The sequence below is a fragment of the Tupaia chinensis genome, unplaced genomic scaffold, assembly GCF_000334495.1.
Source record: "Tupaia chinensis unplaced genomic scaffold, TupChi_1.0 Scaffold000294_2, whole genome shotgun sequence".
Classification (NCBI taxonomy): domain Eukaryota; kingdom Metazoa; phylum Chordata; class Mammalia; order Scandentia; family Tupaiidae; genus Tupaia; species Tupaia belangeri.
The window spans coordinates 171327-180484 of NW_006159780.1; the positions used below are offsets into that span (position 1 = coordinate 171327).

Here is a 9158-nt window from a genome sequence, read left to right on the forward strand (position 1 = left end):
GAAAAACAACAACAACAACAACAAACAAAAAATGCCAGGTGAAAAGAAATAATAAAGATTTAAGCATAAATAAATAAAATAGAAAACAAAAGAACTATATGGAAAATAAATGAAAGCAAAAGCTGGTTCTTTGAAAAGATTAACAAGATCAACACACTATTAGCAAGATTGATAAAGAAGGGGAAAGAAAGAAATGATAAAATTCGTATTGAAACAGGCAACATTAGCGCAGACACAACAGAAATACAAAACATTATGAGAAGACATTATGAGCGACTATATGCCAACAAACAAGAGAAAATGGAGGAGATGGATGAATTCCTGGATAAATATAATCTATCAATATTGAATCAGGAGGAGATTGAAAACCTGAATAGACCCATTGCAACCCATCAAACTGAATCAGTAATAAATAACCTCCTGACAAAGAAAAGCCCATGTCCTGATGGCTTCACTTCTGAATTCTACAAAACTGTTAAGGAAGAGTTAACTCCCCATTCTACTCAAATTATTTCTAAAGATCCAAAAGGATGGAAACTTCTCAAATTCATTTTATGAAGCCTCCATCATCATCACTCCCCAAACAGATAAAAACATGGCAAAAAAGGAAAATTACAGACCAATATCTATGATTAATACAGATGCACAAATTCTCAATAAGATACTTGCAAATCATGCCCAACAACATATAAAAAAGATTATTTAATATGACCAGGTAGGTTTTATTCCAGGGATGCAAGGGTGGTTCAACTTATGTAAGACCATAAACATAATATGCCATGTTAACAGAAAGAAAGATAAAAACCATGTGATCATTTTGATCTATGCCAAGAAAGGATTTGATAAAATAAAACATCCCTTCATGATTAAGACTCTCAGCAAGATTGTTATACAAGGATTATTTCTCAACACAATAAAAGCCATATTTTAAAAACCTATAACTAACATTATACTGAATGGGAAAAGCTAAAAGCTATTTCACTAAAAACTGATACAAGACAAGCCTGCTCACTTTCTCCACTTCTTTTCAATATAGTGCTGGAAGTCTTAGTCAATGCAGTCAGAAAAGAGAATAACATAAAAGATATTCAAATAGGCAAAGAAAAGTTAAAAATATCTTTATTTGCACATGACATGATGGTGTACCTAGAAGACCCGAAGGTTTCCATGAAAAACATTCTCCAAGTAATAAATGAATACAGTAAAGTGTCAGTATACAACAACATAAAACAATCTATAGCATTTCTGTATGTAAACAAATTGAATGAGGGAGATCTTTATTTAATATTTATTGTTTTTATTTTTTAAACATTCAGTTGCTACATCGTTTGTTTTGTAAAGAGAATTTAACCAACATGAAATACATGAGTAAAGCTCACGTGCTCGATCTCATTGATAGTGAGGAACATCATAATTAAAATCATAAAGAGATTCTGATTCACACCCACCACAATGTTTGTAATAAAAACAAAGACAATAAATGTTGCTGAATGGATGAAGAAATTGGCATCTTCACACATCGCTGGTTGGTATGTAAAGTGATACAGTCACCTTGGAAAATAGTTTGGTAGTTTCTTAAAATATGAAACAAATTTGAAGTGCCACTCAACAAATTCTACTCCTAGGTATCTGCACAAGAGAACTGAAAACATATGTCCATACGAAGTCCATGTGCAATTATTTATAGTAACAATATTCATAATAGCCCCAAAATTGCAAAGCATCTAAATTGTTCAGCAATTGGATAACTAACTTTTTAAAAATGTGGTAATATGAACAATGAAATACCACACATCTGTGAAAGGAATAGATTCCTGATAACATTCTACAAGAGGGAGGAATCTCTGGGAGACAGATGGTGGCACAGCAGTAAAACTCTTTGTGAGGCAATCCCATATGGAAGGTTTCTGGTTCAAGTCTGAAGACCTCCAGGCACACATACACCCATGACCTGGTGCTTGCTTAAACGTGGGGGAGATCAGAGTGGCTTTGTTGGAGTGGTTCTGTCTCTTCCCTCTTGTTCAAGGAAGAAATAAATGAATAAAACCTTTTTAAAAACAGGGATGTACATTGAAAACACACCAAGTGAGGCCAACAGATAGAGTAGCAGTTATGTTGCTGGACTCCTACGTGACCGACTGTGTTTCAAATCTCCAACATCGTGGCTTGAAAATCATGCTGGGCACATGTATATGCGTGTTCAAGATCCTGGGAGGAGAATGGAGGAGAAGGGATTGTGGCATGGTTGTCCTTCCTGAGGGATGGTTTCTAAAAGGCAAATCTATAGAGATAGGAAGTAAATCGATGATTGTCTGGGACTGGAGGTGGGAGTGTGATTGGCCACCAGTGAGATTGAAGGGTCTTTCTGGGGTGAAGAGAATGTCCTAAAATTCAATTATGCTTGCATTATTCTGTGAATTCACACACACACACACACACACACACACACACACAGACTACAGGACCAGCAGGTGGCATGGAGAATAAGGTGCTGGATTCTCACATGGCTGACTGTGGTTCAAGTCGTGGACCTGGATCCAAAATCTCAAAAGGAGAATAGGAGAGAAGAGACTGCAGTATGGCCATCCTCCTTGGGGTGTGATTTCTTACTTTCCCTCTCTTTGTCTCTGTATCTCCCCAGGCAGTGCATGTGCCCTATAGTAAAAAAGAGAAAGACATCACTGAATAATACAGTTAAAAATAGATATGTTTTATACTGTGTAAATTACACCTAAATAAAGCTGTTTTATAAACTCTAATAAGTGGTGAGTTTCCCACCACTGATGGGTGTCTATGCATATGTTCAATAATTGCTTATGAAGGGAGTCTTGGAGGTGTCCAAATTGCCATTAATGATTGAACTCAATAATTTCGTGAGTATTTTTTCAAAATGGGTATTTCAGGAGTCTATGAAAATAATTTGTGGATGGAATGGGAAATTTACGTGGAATGGGTAAAATTTTAAACATCAATATCTTAACTTTGGCATTGATTCTTTTGTTGTCATAAGAAATCAATATTATTTCAGTAGCAACACTGCAAGAGGAAGAAAGAATGTGTAAGCTTTATTTCCATGAGCAAATTCTGTCCACAAATGACACGTAATTAAAAGGCTTGGTTGTGAAGTAAAAGAGAGAGTTTCTCAAAAATATCTGCTACAGTTGGGAGTAGAAGGAGACCAGTAGAAAATTTCTACAACAGTCACTCTTATCTTCTGACGCTGCTCAGAAAACCAGTAAGCAATATTTTGGTTGGTCAGTTAAGCTTATTTCAGGAAACTACTCTGGTCCTGGCAGATCATACATTTTTTTCCCTCTCATAAGAAAGAATGCTTATGGGACTAGCAGTTGGCATAATGGTCACATTGCTGGACTCCCACATAGTTGACTGTGGTTTTTTGTTTGTTTGTTTGTTTGTTTTTGTAGAGTTTTTTTTTCCCTCTAGGGCATGTGTGCTCTCCAGAAAGACAGAGAGAGAAAGAGAGAGAGAGAGAGAGAGAGAGAGAGAGAAAGTGAGACAGCACCCACCTGGGGGGATGGCCACGCTGCAATCCCTTTTCCTCTATTCTCCTCTTGGAATCTTGGATGCGCATGCACCCGGCATGAGTTAAAGCCACTAGGTCTGGAACTTGACCCACGGTCGACTAGGGAGTCCAGTGGCATAGCCATTACGCTAATTGCTGGTCCCGACTGTGGTTTGAATCCTGGACACAGCAGCTTAAAACTCAGGCCAGGTGTGTGTGGATGCATGTCCACAATCCTGAGAGGAGACTGGAGGAGAAGGAATTGTGATGTAGGCATCCCCTGTGGGGGATGATTTCTTGCTTTCTGTGTCTCTCTGTCTCTCTGGCAAGCACATGTGACCTCCAGCAAAAATCTCTCTCTGAAAAAAAAAGACAAAACAAAACCCAAACCAGAATGCTTATGCTGTATTCCAAAAATAAATAGTATTAGGACTTTCTTCTTTATTAATTTTTATTTTATTTTTTTTTAGTTTTTAAAGTTTATTTTTACATCAGTCACTGTGTATCATTGCAGCATACCAAATGAATTTTTCCATCATAAATACACTACATATGTGTCCAGTCAAAGACATTGCCATATACATTATAATCAACAGATTTCTATTTTAGGTCTCTTAAATGTTTTGCTTCTGTCTTCTTCCCTTTTGAGAAGCTGGATTATAAAACTGGAATGAATGTGGATTCAAAGAAAACATGAAATGAAATGAAAGGTGAAAATTAACATATACACGTGGGTTTCTGTGCCTTGACTCTTTCATTCCAAATGATCATGACAGATAGCGGTGCTTTACAGACTTAGGCAGCAGACCTAAGTCATTCATCACAGAGAGCTGTGAGTGGGTTCTGGATTTGACTTCTGTTATTGCTATTGCAGACGGTCGTCATCCCTACTATTACTCTTCTGAAAGTAATTGGCTTCCTTTTTCCTTTGACTGCTTTAAAATGTACTTTTTATCTTTGGGTTTTATCAATTTGACGATGATGTGCCTTAGCTTGATTGCATTGTATTTGTTCTTCCTCGAGGATCACTGAACATTTTGAAGTTTTAGGTTTATGTCTGTCATCATTTTATAAAATTTTTGAGTATCATATCTTTATGTATTCTTTTTCTTTTTTTCTTTCATTTTCTGTTATACATTTAATCACATTATTTGGCTTACAAAATAGGTATTTCAACAGGTGAACATTTCTCCCTAGTACAGTTGATAAAACTATAAAATATCTTCAATAGATAATACCACATTTCTTTGTCCCATTAATGCTTTGCCTCCCTGTTTTTCTTCTAAATGTCCTTCCTCAGACCCTCCTCTTTCACATACACTATATCTGTATACCGTGTTTCTATATCCTTTAGTCAACCAGTTTCAGTCATAGAGTGCAGACACTTAGTATTTTTCTTTGATCACCTCTCTTGGGATTTCAATAATACTTGTATTGCACTGTTTTACTATAGATTGGAGTCTTTCTATCCACCCTTTTTTCCTCCATTCTTTTTGTATCTGTCCTTTCATTTGGATATTTTATGTTGTTCATTTTTCAAGTTCACTATTCCTGTCTTCATCTATATCCAAGTTGTGATTCTAGATACTATATAGTTTAGAATTTGAAATTTTAGAATTTCAAATAATTATTATTTACTTATAGAAACATTTTATTTTTCATCTATTTGTCCTACATATTTATCATAATTACTATGTATGTTTGCTTGCTTATTTATTTATTTAGAGACTCCCCCAACAGTGGCCCACCATGCCACAATCTTCCCAGCTCTCCAGCTAGAATCCTGGGCTTTCCCATAGCAATACCCAGTGTTTTCAGGTCAACCTGGGATCTGAACTCTGGACCTTCCTACATGGCTCCAGCATCATGCCGTAGACCCTACTGCCTGTGCCACTAAGGCTGGGCCTATCATAGTTATTTTTAAATAGTCAATATTTTATTTCTAGGATCTTCTTCTAATGTCTTCTTTTCAGCCTAGTCCTTTTTTATTTCTCACGTAACTAATAATTTCTTACTGAAATTCACATTGTGTGTGTGTATATGTGTGTGTGTGTGTGTGTGTGTGTGTATACACATATACACATATATAATAGAGGTTCCAGATCATGTGACCTTGTACCTGAAAGAATATTTTTATTTCCTTGAGCACTTTCATTCACACCTTCATTCAGTTATGGATGGAACTGAGTCAGTCTTGGGTTGCAGTTATGGTAAGAATCAGACTTCTTGTATTCTCTCATTTCCGGGTTGTGGACCTCTTGAAATACCAGTTGAGAGTTTGCCATGCCATTGTCTACTCATCAGTAAGAGATTTTTGTGAACTTCTACTCTAATTTTGAGAGATATTTTTCTTTTACTTATGTCCTTCAGTTCTTAATGTATAGGATTTCATACTTTGGTAAAGTTCTAGAAGAAGAGATAAGATATGAGTTGGAGATTCCTCCAGCCAACAATTGTTTTGTCTCAGTTTTGCTTGAACACCAGAAGCCCTGTTGATTTTAATTCTTCCAGTAGTATCCCTCTGCCAGGGCTCAGGCTGTGTTCCTAGCTTCTTTATAGGAGTAAGGAGTTTTGTTGTTTTTAATTATTTATGTACTTAATTTTATTTAATTATTATTTTTAAAAATATGCTATACGGTATGTGCACTGACTAGAGACAGAGCGAGCGAGCGAGAGAGAGAGAGAGAGAGAGAGTAAAACCTCCAGGTCTGGGACTCAAACCATGCAGTTGGCCATGTGGGATTCCCACACCTTAACCACTGTGCCACCTACTATCCCCCAGGAGTTTTTTTGTTTGTTTGATTTTGATCCTTCCCTTAAACATTTATTTATTTAATAATTTATTTATTTTATATTTTTTTAATTGTCAGAGATTGCATGTGTGAGAGACAGAGAGAGAGAGAGGAAAGACAGAGAGAGAGAGAGAGAGAAAGAGGAAGAGAGCAGAGAGAGAGAGAAGGCACTCCCTAATGGAGGTATGGTCATACTTCAGCTCTTTTTTTCATTCTTTCTTCCTGTTGGAATTTTGGGCATGTGCACATGCCTGGCATAGGTTTATCAAGTCACAGGGGCTGGGATTCAAACTGCAGTTGGCCATGTGAGATCTGGCTCCCATAACAGTGCTACAGAGCCGGCTCATGAGTAATGACTTTTAATAACAAGAGTTGTTGCATAGAACATTTTTGGTTTAATATCAGAGTAAAGTTAATGCTGCCCTATTTTTCTGATTAAAAATTCTCCTAGAACTTGAAGAAAGATAAGCAGCAATGTCCCCTAGCAGGAGTTCAATCATATGTTTGAAGAGACTCTGGTGTCCACATGTCCAAGAAAAGATCCCTGGGATGTAGCTCTTCAGCTATGGAGTGTGTGACTTGGGGTTTTAGTCCTTCATAATTACTGTTCAGTACCCCAAGAAGTGAAACAGAAGAGATGAGGCAGGAAGTATCTTAACAGTCATAAAGTGAGTATTGGTCTCCAAAAAAGAATGTACATGGCAGAAGGCATCTGTTCTGACTTTAAAACAACCTTGCAGTTGCTTATCTCAGTTTGCTTGACAGCTAGTAGCAATTATAAATCACAGAAACATAACTTGGTGACAGGGAAATTCACTTTGGACCAGGGAGAACATATGTAGGCCTAAAATTCTGACCCACTTCCCTCACCACAGATCCTACTAGGAATAATTCAAAGATGAATAATGATTTAAAGCTGTGAGTATCCATTTGAAAAAAATAAAATTGAAGACTCTGTTTAAATTCTACAAGAGAATTTAAAGGATACTTTATCCAAGGAAAGAATAGGCATTCTTCTCAAGCACACATAGAGCATTCATCTGGGTAGAGCACATTCTGAACTACAAAATACTGTTTGGAAAATTCAGAAAAATTATACAATGTATGTTCTCAGAACACAACAGAAATCAAGCTAAAAATAAAATCCTAAATATTTGGAAATTAAGTAACATGTTTTAAAATAGCTTGTAAACCAGCTTGAGGAAAATTAAAATTACTTTGACTAATTAAAGTGAAAGTACAACTTATTAGAATTCAAAATGCAGCAGGGCCAGCAGGTGGCATGGTGGTTAAGTTGCTGGACATTCCCACATGGCCTACCATGGTTTGAGTCCCAGACCTGGTGGCTTGCTTTCTCACTTTCCCTCTCTTTCTCTCTGTGTCTCTCTCCAGTCAAATTAAAAATAAGTGAATGAAAACTGGTCTAAACTGGGTGAGCCAGGGCGCAGTCCTCTCTAGGCGGTCCAGAATTATAAAGCTGTCTCCAGAGATTTGAAAAAATGGCAACAAATGAAAGTGTTGTTAGCATCTTTAGTTCAGCATCTTTTGCTGTGGAATATATAGACTCACCTTTGCTTGAGAATCCTTTGCAAGAACCATTGAAAAATACTTGGAACTACATGTTGGATAATTATACAAAGTTCCAGATTGCAACATGGGGATCCCTGATAGTTCATGAAGCCCTTTATTTCTTGTTCTTTTTACCTGGATTTTTATTCCAATTCATACCTTTCATGAAAAGATGCAAAATTCAAAAGGATAAACCAGAAACATGGGAAGTCCAATGGAAATGTTTTAAAGTACTTCTTTTTAATCACTTTTGTATCCAGCTACCTTTGATTTGTGGAGCCTATTATTTTACAGAGTTTTTCAATATTCCTTATGATTGGGAAAGAATGCCAAGATGGTATATGTTCTTGGTAAGATGCTTCGGCTGCGCAGTCATTGAGGATACTTGGCACTATTTCTTGCGTAGACTCTTACATCACAAAAGAATATATAAATACATTCATAAAGTTCATAATGAATTTCAGGCTCCATTTGGAATGGAAGCTGAATCTGCACATCCTTTGGAAACCCTAATTCTTGGGACTGGATTTTTCATTAGGATCTTGCTTTTGTGTGATCATGTCGCTTTTCTCTGGGCATGAGTCACTGTTCGTTTGATAGAAACTATTGATGTCCATAGTGGGTATGATATTCTCCTCAATCCCCTAAATCTCATCCCTTTCTACACTGGGTCTCGGCATCACGACTTCCACCACATGAACTTCATTGGAAATTATGCCTCGACATGTACATGGTGGGATAGATTGCTTGGAACAGACTCTCAGTATAATGCCTACAATGAAAAGATGAAGAAGCTTGGGAAAAAGACTGAATAAACCTTCTCATATAAACCTTCCTGAAGGTATGCATTTCCTGAATTGAAACTAGTAACTAATATTGCTTCTGGGGAACAGAAATAAGCATGTGTCCTGGCTGCTAAGTGATAAAAAGAACATTAATAACTTTTAAATATCTTCCTAGTGGGAACTTTTTCTACTTCACATACAAGTTCTGTATATGTAGAAATAAATACATATTTAAATACAGTTTTCATGAAGGAGTTTTAAAGGCCATGTTTCTAGCCTTACAGAAAGGTTTTAAGTAATAGAAGAAGTATTCATCTATGTCCTTTCCCCCAGAAATATGTAGGCCTGGGGGCCTGTATATAGGTGGCATGGTTAAGGCATTGGATTTTCACATGGGTGACTGGGTTCAAGTCCTAGACCTAGTGACTTGAAAATCATGCTAGGTGCCATGTACGTCTGTACCCAAGATCCTGAGAGGAGAATGGAGAA

General features: G+C 36.8%; 1 pseudogene; it reads left to right on the forward strand.

Annotated features, from left to right (window-relative positions):
* Positions 1-7742: 7742 nt before the first annotated feature.
* On the forward strand, positions 7743-8719 carry LOC102475638 (methylsterol monooxygenase 1 pseudogene; annotated as a pseudogene).
* The last annotated feature ends 439 nt before the right edge of the window (positions 8720-9158 follow it).